Genomic DNA, 15,681 nt, shown 5'->3' on the forward strand with positions numbered 1-15,681 from the left:
GGCGGTCTTCCTCTGCTGCTCCAGACATGTGGTCCCCATATCTATGTATGTGCTTGGTTGGTACATTTATGAACATCTATTATATATATAAGACCTTATTTTTTTTATTTCACCATCATGGATGTAGCCAAAGGGGCAGGAGGGGGGGCAGCTGGATCAAGTAAAACAACAGAAATACTTAACTAACTGACCAATCACATTGATTCTGCCCCTGCTAACAAAAAGTCCTGGCCCCACACAAAAATCCTGACTACTCCCATGCACCCCACCCTATCATTCTGTCCTCCCTCTCAGCTACTCTTGGCTTTGCCTCTGCTGCAGAGGCAACTCACGTAAGGGTGTGTCTCAGATCCTGGTGGGCTGCAAATGTGGCCTTCTGCCAGATGGCTGGCCTTGCTCAGATATTTTTGCCAGATCACCAACATCTCCTCTCAAGGGCTAAGGTGTAGTGGGTGTCCTCCCTTCCAAGTGACTGCCAAAATCAAGCGTTGGATTTGATTTGATTTGATTACAAGGAAGCTTCAAACCCTTTAGGAACAAGCAGAGTCGTAGCTAGACTCCCTTGCACTCTTGACAGGGAGCTGTATTGTTGCCTCCACCTGCCCTTCATGCTCATGGCAAGAAGATATATCAGCCTTCTTCCAGGGTGAATAAAATATTGGGTGCTTCCAAGTAAACCCCACCCTGCATAATCGATCACATGATGCAGTGAATGCACACCGTTTGAATGGCAATGCCCATCAACTTTTGGGGGGCCTTCAAATATTTTATGGGGGGCAAAGACCCCTCAGCAACTAGGAGTTGCCTCCTATGCCCCCCCATCTCACCTGGCTGCCCAGATCAGTGGAGGAGCAGCCTGGGGAGTGTGTGGATGGACAGTCTCCTAGCCAGTCTGACCCAGAATCAGTTTTTTCACCTCCCTGGGCCAGCATCCTTGGCAGAGGCCAACCTGTCTTCCAGGTAGGCCCCTGGAAACAAGTTTCATTCCACCTGCATGTCGGGAAAGCCTCTGATGGATCAAGTATTTCAACCCAGCACTAGCATCATCCCATTTCAAAAGGGCCCAGCAAAAGCCCAACATGGTAGCTTTGAGGATCCTTGCATCTTCTCCCCCACCCCATCCAACTCCCAGAATGCAAATCAATAGTTAATACATCCAAATGCTGCAGCGGCTTCTGTTGCTGGAGTCAAATCAGACCTGTGGCCCACAAGGTTCCTGCAATTCCTTGTGGGGATTTTGGCACAAAGGGTCCATTGTTCCGTCCCTCGCCTGGCATGAGAATGCAAAGGCAAGATCCCTTTTGCAGTAACTTGTGCCCTTCAGAAGCAGCCTCTCCGCTTTCTCGGTAGGTGAAGCTGCAGCTGCCTTGGGGAGCTCAGATCTTTGTTACCAAAAGGACACACAAAAAGAAACACACGTTCTACCAGAGACTCATTATTCAAACAATTCCAGTCTCCGCATACACACGGCGGTGACTTTGGAAGGCGAACAATCTTATCTCCTGGGTGAAAAGAACCATTTGTTGTTTACTGTCCAGGAGAGAAAGCTGACAATGAGAGCAGGGGAACTTGGAGAATAGCGAAGTGTAAGCTGATGGATGAGTTTAAAAAGAAATGCGTCTCCAAGGAAAGAGAGTGACTTCTCTTTGGGATCATACGGAGCTGAGCCTCTCCCCAAAGAGAATCAAGCCTTGGAATAGGCTGTGGCAGCTCTTGGTGTTCAGACAGCACCCAAACACTGTAAGTTGGTGGGAGCTCAAGAGTTGGCATTGCACCCCTTTCAGACGTTCAGCTGAATGTGCTTAGGAGACGGAAGGCGGATTGCAGAAGGAAAAACTTCTTCTGATCTATGCACACTCATAAGGAATTCTGAAAAGAGCCCCTCTGTGTGCAACTGTAGGAATAAGACCATAATAAGAGCGTGGCTGATGGCTCAGTCCATCTAGTCTCACAGTGCCCAGCCAGAACCTGACTACAACAAGTAACTTCCATGGCAAAAAGTGCCTTTCACCAGCTCATGCTGGTGCATCAATGGTGCCTTTTCCTGGACAAGGATAGCTTGGTGTCAGGCATAAGAGGATCCAACCTCGCACTGTAGTTTGCCAGGAATGGAGAAGACAAGGAAAGTTCTCACCAAGGCCTTTTATTCAATATTCATCGAGGGAGGCTTAAAATGCAGCCTCTTGGTGTTGCCAAGTGAAACTCCAACCCCTCCCACTTCCTCATGAGTCATCATTATGGGTGCTGGGATGTGCTGTCTGTGTTTGAGCTCTTTGCTCTTCTACTTTCAAGGCCATCCATGTTCTGGTAGTGGGGGGTCTGGAATGCTCTCTAAAGACACTGAGTCCATCAGCTGTTGCTCCCCTTCTTCTTCTTCTTCTTCTTCTTCTTCTTCTTCTTCTTCTTCTTCTTCTTCTTCTTCTTCTTCTTCTTCCTCCTCCTCCTCCTCCTCCTCCTCCTCCTCCTCCTCCTCCTCTCCCATTATTTCCAGCTTTCCCCCTCATCTGCCTCTGAGCTGTGACCTCCCTCAAACCCCTGTTGTAATTCTGAACTGTCTTCTTCTTCTCTGGAAGGGTCAGGCTGGGGAGGGGGTCTCCACCATACCTCCTTTGCCCAGTCCCTGACACTTGGCCATCATGACTCATGCAATGGTAACCTTGCATTTTGGCTACTGTATGTGGGGCTTCTCTTATGGCCGTTGCAGAGCCTGCAGCTGGTGCAGAATGCTATGCCAGCGAGTAGTTCCCCTTATATGGTGCACATGACACCAGGGATAATGAATCTTCACTGCCTATTTATAAAGCCCGAAGTAACTGTGGACCAGGTGACCCAAAAGATCTCCTCCCCTTGCATGGCCCAGCAAGGTCACTGAGATAATAATAAATATTATTTAATAAATTTGCATCCCTCCCTTCATCCAAAGATCCCTGGGCAGTGCACAACAGAAAAATACAAGATGGAACTAAGTTAGTTTTGCCACGGCCTGATGGTTATCAGCTCGTGGTGATACTGAGGCAGGATTTTTCATTTGTGGTACTACTGATGTGAAATGATCTTCCTGCCAGGGTCACATCAGTATTGGTGGTCTGCAGGCTCTTGAAGACACACCTGTTTAGGCAAGCGGTCACTTCCTTGAGCCTCCAGTTTTAATTGTTGTGAGCCAGAAACCAGGTCGAAAACCAGAACTCAGTGTGTTGGATGTAAGGTAAAGATAAAGGCACTGGTGGAGGAAGAGGAGTGGGGGGGGGAGCGCACTGCCCCCGGCAGTGGAATCCTTGTGGGGTGCCATAGCGGCTGGCCCCCCCCCCCGTGCTGGGTGTCCCTTAGACGGCGTGTCACACTCCTGCTGGCAGCGCCCCACACCCCCGGGATGCGCGCCAGCCCCGCCCCTGTCCAGTCTCTGCCCCCTGGTGCTGGAGCATGAAGCTCTGACACTGGATAAAAGGCCCCTGGATGGTTAAGTCAAGTCAAAGGCAACTATAGGGTTGCGGCTCTCATCTTGCTTTTCAGGCCGAGGGAGCCGGCGTTTATCCATAGACAGCTTTCCAGGTCATGTGGCCAACATGACTAAACCACTACTAGCAAAACAGAACACCATGACGGAAACCAGAACTCATGGAAATGCCGTTTACCTTCCCGCCGCAGTGGTACCTATTTATCCACTTGCACTGGTGTGCTTTCAAACTGCTAGGTTGGCAGGAGCTGGGACAGAGCAACGGGAGCTCACCCCATTGCGGGGAATCAAACCATCGACCTTCTGATTGGCAAGCCCAAGAGGCTCGGTGTTTTAGACCACAGCGCAACCCATGTCCCTTCACCCTTTACCTGTTGGATGTAGACAGACTGTCCTCTCCCCCCCCCCCAGCTAGCCGTGTGAGATGCAGTGCCTCCACTGCATCAAAAATGTAATGTGTGAATTGCAACTCCTAAGTGCAACAAGATTGCATTTTGCTTCAGCACCTGTTAATGCAGCAGCCGCAGGATCCTCCTTGTGTTTTCTGCAATGGCTCTTTTTGCCAATGCAAAGCAGAACACATCATACTTGTTAATTTAAGGCATTGTTCATCTGGACTCTTCTGGGTCCCAATGGGGAGGATTCAGGCCCCCTGGAAGATGACAAATGGCCAGCGCTGGCGATCATCTCCGGTGCCATTTTGATCAAAAGCGGGCTTTGCGTGTTGGTTCTACTTCATTATTTTACTCCTGAGCAGCGTCTATTAATGATAAAAGTCCCCGTGGTTTATAATTACCAGTTTGACAAGTTCACGAGTTCCCTGTTAATTATTATAATTAGCTTTCACTCAGTGCAGATGCAGGGGTATGGCAGCCGTGTTAACAATGGCAGGAGGAGGCGCACGAATCGGCGACGGAGGGCCAAGGCAAGGCCGCTTGCCAGCCACAGTTAATAATGAACCAGAAGCCTGGACTGCTTCGCCAGGCTTGCTTAACCTGGCGACTGGCTTGGAATTCGCTCAGAGGACTAGAGGCTAGAGTGAGGCTTACAGCAGCTGGGAAGCATCCAGGTATAGGCAGACGCACAATGTCATTCCAAGCTAAGTTTGCTGCCACAGCTGGGGGTGCCGCAAGGGCATTGCTCAAACCTCCCTTCCTCTGCATCTCCCCCCACCCCACCCCTCAAGCAACTCACTGTGCAGGCCTGTCAGTCTAGCACAGGGACAAAGGATGCAATTGCCTCCAAATGTCCTGATTTTCCAGTGAGAGTCCTGGAATTACAAAAGCCATCCCAGCTTCTGATTTTATCCTGGGACGCCCCTATTCACCCCACCAATGCTGCCACCGTTGAGCTTGGGGAGGAGGATTGGCCAGCGCTTGTTCCGAGTTATGGCTGTTGCGATGCCTGTGTCTTCAAGGGAGCATTCCGTTGCCTCTCCATAGCCTTTCCATGGTGGCACCTACTGTCCCCCTCCCTTGGGCAGCTCACAGCAGCTGCTGGAGAGCAGGCAAGGGGGAGTAGAGACTGCTGTCACTGAGGCCCAGCAGCGCATGATGTGCCGGTTCTGAAGGGAAGGCGTTGGACAGGGCTGCCCAGGGCTGGAGGAAAGGGGGAGCGGAGCAGAGTGCAAGGGGTCTTGATTTTTTAAATATAAATTGTCAAGTGTGACCAATAGGACTCTGCAGGACTGGGGCCTTCCGAAGTTTGTTCTGAAGAGGCAAGGCGCGGCCACACAGGTGAGGCTGTGGCAAGAGCTGGGAAGGGATATAAGGTCAGCATTTCCCTTCGGCTCTTTGCCACAGTAAGACGTTCCCTGCCTTGCTGCGTTTGGTTCCTTGACTCCTTGCTCCTCAGAACCTTGACTTCATGACTCCTTGCTTCTTGATCCTCGTACCCCTGACCTTGTGACTCCTTGCTTCTTGATCCTTGGACCCTTGACTTTGTAACTCCTTGCTTCTTGTTCCTCGTACCCCTGACTTTGTGACTCCTTGCTTCTTGATCCTTGGACCCTTGATTTTGTGACTCCTTGCTTCCTGACCCTCGGACCCTTGGCTTCTTGACTCCTGGCTCTCTGACCCTTGGACTCTTGGCTTCCTGACTCCTGGCTTCTGGACTCCCGTTCCTGCTCCCACCCCAACATCTTGCCCCCGGTCCCAACCTCCCCAGCCGGGACTTTGATCGCCCGTAAACCAGACCGTGACAAAAATGTTTTGTGCGTCTGTGTCTAACCTTGTCCCTTCCTAAAATTTATTTATTGGTGTGTGCTTTTCTTTTTGCAAATCTACCAAACAATAGAATAGAATAAAATCGGGATTAAGGAGTTTTCTCACCCTTCTTCTGATAGGAAATGAGGGGCCGAGGAGGGACTATTGCAGGGAGAGTGAGAAAGGAAGAGTTTCTGTTTTCATCTGAGGAATGTTTGAGGGTATGGGATGGTGCCTTATGATGAGGCAGCCCCTTGGTCCTCCTCCCTGAGTCGCATCTGCATTGGCTAGCTCTCCAATGTATGAATGGGGGAGCATTCTGGTCCAGGCTGTATGTAAAGACAATTTAATTAGGTAGCTAATTAAAAAACAACAACAGAGAACCAAAATTCAGCCATCCTTTGAAATTCGCAATTTTGCAATGTAGTTGTCAGGATAAAAATAAAAATAAAAATGCATATATTTGGGCAAATTGTGCATGAAATGCATATATCCATAAAAATAAATTTTGAAAATGTGTTGTATTAAGGGAAACTGCTTTGCAGAAATGTGTACATATTAGAGAGAATTGCATACAAACATGAGGACTTTTTAAAAATTGCAAACAGATGCCAGCAATCAGGGTCTGAGTGCACAGTAATGCTCTCCCCTCCTGCTGTTTCCAGCAGCTGGTATTGATAGAGATATTGCAGAGACAGTCCTTGTGTAATGAGAAAAGGGGGGGGACGTCTCTTTGTCCACTTACCCCACATAATTTATACACCTATATCCAGCCCCCTTGTCTTTTTGCTAAACTAAAAATCCCCAAATATTGCACCCTTTCCTCACAAGGGAGTTGTTCCAGTCCCGTGGTCATATTAACAATGTGGGCAATCTATGTTTTTATGGAAAGGGCAACTGAGACTTAGATTTTGTGGTCCGTCCAAGTTTATGTCATGGCAGAAGTAAGCAGTGAACCAGTGGACTGGAAGGCAAAAGAACATAGCAAAAAGTTTCATATGAAAAACAGATTCTGGGTTGTAGCCAACATTAGAAATACTCAGAGCGGACCTGTGCAAATCACTGGACATGACTAACTTCATTAATTTTACTGGGTTTACTCTGAGTAAACGTTTGTGGATCTCAACACTGTACTAAAGTGAATGTTCAGTCAGTGCAAGGATTTCTCCTTGCGCGACAGAACTTTCTCCCCTTCTCCTCTCTCTGTACACCCCCTAAGTCTCTTCTAGGGGTCCTCCCAACCATCTGAGCAGATTTTGTGGTGTTTTGTAGGGAGAAAATAGAGGGGAGTCTTACAGCACAAGCAGAAGTTGTTCTACTTGTGCAATCATTCACCTCTATACTGTGCCAATATATATTTTTTGTGAAACAAATAAGTCCCAACATAGATCAGAAACATCTCCTTTGCCTAACTCTTCTCTTCTTCCAGAGACCTACTGCCTGCAGCCCAACTGCACAGACTTCAAAACTACTATGAGATTCAAACAGCAAAGCTGAATTCCACAGCGGCGCCGCTCAACTTTCCTCTTAATTTCCAAGTTCAAACATGCACAAAATATTTATCTGAAATACAGCCTCACGTGCCGCACCAAGCTGTGCAAATAATTAGTTATCTTAAAGCTGTTTCACACCTGAAACGAACGGTCGTTGGCGGGTTTTCATTTAATTTATTATTATTTTAATCACATCTTTGTGGAACTGATGTAATGACTAAGCGGCTTGTGGGGGACAGTTGGGCCAGATCAATATTATCAGCAGAAAATGCCTCCTGACACCCATGTAAATCTACCGGAGATCAGAAAAACTCAAATACGAAAGAAGTGCAGCTTCAGAGAGAAGCGCTTAAGATGGAGGGAGTTGGGGGGGGGGGGGAGTCCTGGAGTTTGCCATTGATAAACACACATTATATTCCTTGTTTTGCTGCTTTGGATAGAAGCAGGAGAGATTGCCGCAGGAGACCATGCAGCAGTTGGCATTAAGGGCTATTTCAGCACCAAAACCTTCTTTCTTTATTCACTGGATGTAGATTGCAGGCCCCCACAATGTGTGTTCTCTGGGGGTAGTAGTCATAGCAGCAGCAGTAGTAGTAATTTATGTATATGCCACCCATCTGACTGTGTTGCCCCAGCCACTCTGGGCAGCTTCCAACAAATTAAACACATCAAGCATAGCAAACACCAAACACTAAGAACTTCTCCATACAGGGCTGCCTTCAGATGTCTTCTAAAAGTCAGATACTTGTTTATTTCCTTGACATCTGATGGGAGGGAGTTCCACAGGGTGGGCGCCACTACCAAGAAGGCCCACTGTCTGGTTCCCTGTAACCTCACTTCTTGCAGGGAGGGAACTGCCAGGAGGCCCTTGGCACTGGCCCTCAGTGTCCGGGCTGAATGATGGGGTGGAGACACTCCTTCAGGTATACTGGGCCGAGGCCGTTTAGGGTTTTAAAGGTCAGCACCAACACTTTGAATTGTGCTCAGTTGACAAAGCAACTGTACTATAAAACAATAGAAACCTGTTCAGAACTGAAAACGGGGTTAAAACAGATGTTTAAACTAGGGTGGATGAGTCTATCCTTTTCCCCTGGAGGAGTGGCCATGGGTGAATGCAGCCTGCAGGCCAAAAATGGCTCACCGACCCTGCTTGACTGGAAGTTTGATCCCATCTGGAACTGGTTGGCCAGCAATCTCACAGGTGGATTATGCCAGGTTTATATCAATCAGTGTTAAGATGCTTTGTTTGCAGGCAGCTTAGAGAGTTATTGGGGTGGGTGGGCAGGAGGTACCAGTCCAAGGATTGGGGATGAAGGTGGGGTATATGGGGAATCCTGCTTGCAGGTAAAAGCCACACACCTAAAATCTCATCATGCACTCTGAAATTTTAAATGTGTTTGTTTGAACATATGCATGTAACTCTGCCCATCCCAAGGTCAGGGGTGCTGTTAAAAGTTTAGTGCCTAGAAGGAGTCTTGTAGGAAATTCTCCATTCACTTCAAACAAATGAATCAGATGGGCTAAACCCAGATGCTCCCCCACCCCACCCCACAAAAAAAGAAAAGAAAAAAGCCTTCTGGGAAAATCTCTTTGAATATCTGCATCTTGAGATGCACAGGCCTGGCAATTTGTTAGACATGCCTGACTTTATCATTTCTGTAAAACGGGAATCCAATCTCTACCTTCCCAATGGAACTGGGGAGGGGGGGCAGAGGAGGGGGGAGAGAGAAGAGCAACTTGTAACTAGGGCCTAGAGAAGGGCAGCAGTGTCTAATTATTAGCACAAAAATTGAAACACCCAAGCAGAGATGTGTTCGTCTTCTGTCCTCTAAATATTTCATTCCGGACTAATGCAGAAGCCAAATAGAAAATCTCAAGCAAAATCCAACTACTTAGAATATGCTTAATTATTGATTTAGCCAAGATATAAAGATAAAGAGGCAATGCTGTTGAGCTGGTTGCTTCTTATGAGGAATTGCTACGCACCCAATTTAATAATAATAGTAGTAGCAGTAATAATAATAATAATTGTACAGTTGTACCTCGGAAGTCGGACGGAATCCATTCCAGAAGTCCGTTCAACTTCCAAAACATTTGGAAACTGAGGCACGGCTTCTGATTGGCTGCAGGAAGCTCTTGCAGCCAATCAGAAGCTGTAGAAGCCCTGTCAGATGTTCGGGTTCCAAAGAACGTTCGCAAGCCGGAACACTCACTTCCAGGTTTGCGGCATTCGGGAGCCAAAACGTTCGGCTCACAAGGCGTTCGGGATCCAAGGTACGACTGTAATAATATTTGTAATGTGTCTATATTCTGACACTGCACAGAAAACTTTTTTTAAAAAAACAATCTTCATTTTACTTGCTGCCCAAATAACAGACCCTCCATTGGTCCACCTGATGTGTCCTTCAGCAACCCTCAGACCACAGGCAACTGCCACCAGTGGAGCTCATCCTCTGTCACCTTAGCCAACTAGAAAACAAACTAGGCTTTCCCATTAATTACTATGCAAGGAAGCAGGGAGGGGAGAGAAAGAAAACTATAAAGTGATTTTACCTGCACTGTTGGATAATTAAAAGGTGCCTGAAGCGCAGAGGACCTTTTTTCATTACATTATAAACCCAGAAACAATTAACTGTGGCACACTATCAGATAGAATATATATATATGAGAGGAGGAGAAATATGGGATTTCCGGTGACTTCATTAAGCCTCTTACCTCTGGTGGCTTCTTATGCGGCTTGGTGGCTGCGCTTGCAAGCAACCCTGGAGATGACTGTAAATTGGGTAGGGGACTCGGGGACTGGCATGGACCCAGCCGTGAGCCTAAAACAAATAGGTCATATGACTTACAGGGAGGTTTTGAAGACACGAGGGCCTATGTACTGCAAATGCCAGAGCCAACGGTCTCTCTGGAGCTCAAGGGCTTCACAGGGGTACATCTGATTGCCCACCGCGAAAAGAGAATTCTGGACTAGACGGGATATCGGTCTGATTCAGTAGGTCTCTGCTTATGTCTTCTATGTTTATGAGCCTTTCTGTTACATCATGTTAACAAACTTTTGCCTTAAAGTTTTCTTTTGTTCAGGGTTTTTTTTGCAGACAATGAGGACCAAAACACAGCTCTCTCTTCTTCATCCCAATAGTTAATATTTCCGCAAAAGTATTAGAATGGTGTTAAAACTCCAATTTGAATGAACTGCAGCAGAAAAGAAACATGATTTTAAAAGTTATTTCTTGCCTTTGTAAAGGGCTTTTCAGAATGTATATGATTGAGGTTGATAGCATCCCCTGATAACAAAGGACAGACAAGGTGTTAGAACTGAATGCATCCTGACTACACAAGGTGTCATCTCTCAGAGAGTCTTTTATATTCTGTCACCCATTAAAACTCTGTTTGTATTTATGATAAACAACAATTGATCAAATCTGCACTTTTCCCAGCTTCATCCCCAGCGCAGCTAAAATTAAAAAATGAGCAAGGTATTGCAATGAGAAATGGCGTTGAGGGTTCCCCCCCCATTTCATTTCATTTTTTTAATTCTCCTCTCCAGACATGATAAATCATGTTGCACAGATATTTCTCAAACTAACCTTTGAATACGTGTGTAAGTGATGGTAAAACACTCTGTCGCTTGCATGGGGTTAATTAGGAAAGGCACCCCTGTGCTAAGTTACAGGGCAGGGCTCAATTAAGTTGGGAACTGAGATGGATAATTCCATTAAGATGGGCTTATTCACTGTGTCTGCAGCTGACACATGCCACACACAGTGAAACGTGCCATTGGCAAAAGCTTGTGTGATTTGCCCGCTTCCTCCTTTTATATAGCCAACTCTGCATCTCTGGCAGGGCAAGAACCAATCAGGACAGGAAGGTGAAGGGAGTCCTGCTCTGGGCAGGGGCTTTTAGTTTTGGGCAAAGTTGTTGAGCTCTTTTTTATAGTTTGGCCCATAGAGTTTTTGAGTGATTTTTAATGAAATTCACCATAATCTGCACTGCTGACATACTGTAGATTTTCCCGGACATTACAGCGTTTACAAGGCTGAATACTGGTTATGTCCAGGAAATTCCAGTCGTATGGCAACCCTAATTAAGATCATCAGAGTTCATACTGGTCTTGCCACTATTCCTTTCACCGTGAGGGTGAAGGATTCTCCTGGCATGGAGAACTGACTGGAATTCATCTGCTTGTCAGGAAAAAGCATCGCCTGCTAAAATTCTGTGTCTAGATCAGGGTTCCCCAAACTTCTGAGTACACTGACCTAACTTTATAAACTTTTAAAGTTGTCATCAACCCCTCCAACCCAAATTCCTGGGGATGTAAATGAAATAAAGTCAAGAAATATCAATGTATAACCAACACTGATGAACCATAATTAAAATGGAAGCCTTGTGGAGCAGCATGGAAGATTCCTAAAGAGTGTGTGTGTGTGTGTGCGTGTGTGTGTGTGTGTGTGTGTGTGTGTGTGTGTGTGTGTGATGGTGAACCACCCACCCTGAGATCTGCAGAAGAAGGGTGGTATACAAATTTAGTAAATAATGATGATGATGGAGGTGTGTGAAGGCAGCTTTGAACTTTACCCTGAAGCATTTTTTTTACAGTTCTTAGAAGTTTTCCAAAAGACTGCTTGCTTTTATACATTGCTGTCATTGGGTGAGGGGGAAAGGGGTGTTAGAAATATGCTTTTGACACTGCAAAAATAATTGTTTATACTCTGCACCTGTATACATTTGTTGTTGTTTAGTCATTTAGTCATGTCCAACTCTTCGTGACCCCATGGACCAGAGCACGCCAGGCACTCCTGCCTTTCACTGCCTCCCGCAGTTTGGTCAAACTCATGCTGGTAGCTTCGAGAACTCTGTCCAGCCATCTCGTCCTCTGTCTTCCCCTTCTCCTTGTGCCCTCCATCTTTCCCAACATCAGGGTCTTTTCCAGGGAGTCTTCTCTTCTCATGAGGTGGCCAAAGTATTGGAGTCTCAGCTTCATGATCTGTCCTTCCAGTGAGCACTCAGGGCTGATTTCCTTAAGAATGGATAGGTTTGATCTTCTTGCAGTCCATGGGACTCTCAAGCGTCTCCTCCAGCACCATAATTCAAAAGCATCAATTCTTCGGTGAGCAGCCTTCTTTATGGTCCACGTATACATTTATTTAAGCAATAAAGCAATCTGGTCTGAGAATACGGTTGTATTGTGGACTCATCTTATTGAACATAGGGATTCCTTGCTGGCAAGGAAGGTGTGCTCTTGGGCAAAGCACTACTGAAGCTTTTGGGGGCTACTGCACTTCTAATTGAAAGCTGCCTCCTTACAGCCAGGGTTTGCCCAAGACATTTTGATGCTTGTGGCACAGCAGCAATTCCCTCCCTTCCTCCCCCCAAAAGAAAATAGTCAAAGTGCATGTAGACAGTACTCAAATCTGGCCAATATATTTTGGCACCTGAGGAGGAAAAAAATCCCACAAAGTGTATTTCCCACTCCCTGGCTGCAAAAACACCACAATAAGAAATTGAATAACTACCAATTTCCATCCTTTTCATTACAATCTAAATCAGATGCCTGAAACAGATGCCTCACTTTGCTTGATGATAGGGCAGCCCAGATTACAGATTCTGAGATTATTGCTTTTTGTTCAGTACAGCAGTAGCGTTACTGGGAAAAAAGAGTCTTTTAATTGCCCCTTAGACAGTTCTTGTTCCTACAGGAGAGTGCTTTAATTACGGGTTTCCTTTCACTCTCCCTGTTATATTTGTTGTGTAGCAAAATAACAATGTATCAGAAGCTGACTTATTAGAAGGCAATTCAACATTAATCCCCAAATCATGCTAAAGAGGAGGCAATAAAAAGACAGAAGCTGAAAAGGGGAAGCTACTAATTAACATTGGATGGGGCCTTTGCTGAATGGGACTTGTGAGTAGACACTATAGAAGATTCTTGGTCGTGGGAATTTTTCGGTATTATTAGTAGTAGTATTATATCTGTTAGTTGCTTTTCTTACAAAGTAATTCAAAGCGACGTACATTAAAACCAATTATAATCAACAATAAACACCCAAGAATACAAAAATTAAAATAAAAAAAACTAAAACACAGTTGAACAAAAAGGGCAGGGCTGCAGGTTCTGCCCCACTAAAAGAGGCTGCAAATTAAGAAATGAAAAATATCTGCCTGATGCCTAAAACGGAATAAAGATGGCACCAGGCATGCTTTCCTGTGTACTGCACAAATGGGGGCCACCAATGAAAAGACCCATGCTTGTGTTACCACCATCCTGTGGAGGAGCACACACAATAGGACTTCAGGTGGTGATTAAAGCATTATAGTAAGTGCTATGTAAATCCTCATTTAGCACACTTAGGAAAAGCAATGCCTCAATAGCAATAAAGGCAGCAGAGGAACAAGCCAATTGGGTGCCTGGAGGTGGTGCGTGTGCCCTGTGCCCAGGGGTGGGGCCAGCCACCCATGGGGGCGGGGCAAGCCTGGGCAGGACGCTCCGCAGGGCCTCCGAGGTGTCTGTGTGCTGGTCCCGTGGGTTAACCGAGAGGTAAGGTCCTAGTCCAGTCCGTGGTCAAAGGAGCACAAGGAGGCAGTCCGTAGAAGCTGTAGCTGGGTGCAGGGCAGGGAGTCGGGTGGAGTCAGGAGCAGGCATCCAAGCAAGGAACCAGGGCTGGTCAGGAGCTCCAGCAGGAAAGCAGGACAGGGTTCAGGCAGGAACTGGCAACCAGCAATGTTGCTCCCGCATCTTGGGACTGGGGCTGGCTGGCTTTTATCTGCCCCAAGGCATGGGGCGGCCCCAATCCTCAGGTGACTCGCCTCTCCTGGCCTGGAGGCGAGCACTCCTCCTGCGGGAACTTAGTTCCCTCCGCCTCTCTGCCCTGAGCCTCTGCAGCTCAGGAGAGGCTGGAGGGTTACCGGACCCAGAGGCAACCTCAGCTTCCTCTGACAGGGCTGAGAGTGGAGCACCTGCAGGCAATGGGTCCTCCATCACCTCAGGAGCCAGAGCAGACTCAGCTGGTGTCTGCACCTGAGGATCCAGCACAGGTGAGGACTCTTCAGGCCCATGCCCCAGCCCCGGCTCAGCTGGTTCTGGAGGCAGGGGATCCTGTGCAGGCTGGGATTCCTCAGGTTCAGCATCTGAATCTGAATCCCAGGTCATCACAGTCTGCCTGCCTCCTCCCACTCAGCCACCCTAAAGCTGAGGGGGAGGCGTTTGGGGCAGAGTGGAGCCTGCGGGCGCCCAAGCCACCGTGTCACTCCCCAGAGAGACACGTGGCTCAGGCACACCACAGGCCCCGCAGTGAGTGCCGCCCGCCATTTTGTCACACCCCCCCCTCAGTGGTGACACCCGGGGCGGCCCGCCCTCATCGCACCCCCCTTCCTCCGCCCCTGAATAAAGGGACCTAATGTGCAAGTGACTGAGTTGTCATGTAGTGGCTAACAGACTGAACTGTGACCAGGAAATCCCTGGGAGTCTTAAGCAAGCCACTCTTATAGCACTCACCTGCAACATGGGACAATAATGTAACACTGATCCACCTTGCAGACCATAGTAAGGACTGCCAAGATAAAACTCACAAATGCTGCATAAATGCCCATTATTATTACAGAGTGACGCAACTCTTGTTGTTGTTATTTTATCATTTGGAAAATAGTTGCCTGCCTTGAACCTATGGGCACATTATGCATCTGAATGAATGGAAAGTTTTGGTTCCTAGCCAGTGATCTGATTCTGAATCCCAGTCTTGGCCATTGCATAGACCTTGGTCAAGGCCATGGGTCCAATCCACAGGGCTGTAATGTTTGCGGGTGGGGGATCAGTCTCTTGAAAGCTTGACTAACCCACGAGGTCCTCCTTGATGTTCCAAGGTCAATGGCGCCCAAGTGAGCCAGCCTGACTTGGGCCAGGGCACATTTCATCTTGGTTTCTCCTGTTTAATTCTCACCAGTTCATTAACGGCTGACCTTCTCCGCTTTCTGTGGCAATTGCCGGTGTCCAGAGAGGGAGAGCATTATCTTTTAAAGGCTGTTAAAGTGTCCAATGATATTTTAGCGTCCTTTTTCATATATTTAATAGGAAAGCATCAATCACACCACAAGAAATCTTCAACAGAAGGAACGAAGCCGGGGGGGAGAGTGGCGAGATTCCATTTTCCGCGAGCTGCGAAAAGGTCAGGTGAGCGTCTGAGCAATTATCTCATTGTGTTTATTGATAAATCATTGGAGGTTTCATAGCTGTCAGTGTTTGACTCGAGACAAACAGATATTTAATTAAACGCCACAAAAGGAACAAGGAGGAGGGATGTGTTAGGCAGAAATTCCGACGACGCAGACGGTCTCGGAGGCGAGCGGAGGTTTGGCTCAAACTGTCGCCAACCTCGCACTGTGCCCATCTGATTTGTAAAGAGAACTGAGCTGCGAGATGATAAGGGATGGGATGCCAGCTGGCATGGGATGCTCTCCTCCTCCTCCTGTACAAAATTAAACACATGCACACAACCACTGCACTACCAACACCAAACAACAAGCAAAGCCACCT

Source organism: Podarcis muralis, chromosome 15, assembly GCF_964188315.1.
Source record: "Podarcis muralis chromosome 15, rPodMur119.hap1.1, whole genome shotgun sequence".
NCBI lineage: Eukaryota > Metazoa > Chordata > Lepidosauria > Squamata > Lacertidae > Podarcis > Podarcis muralis.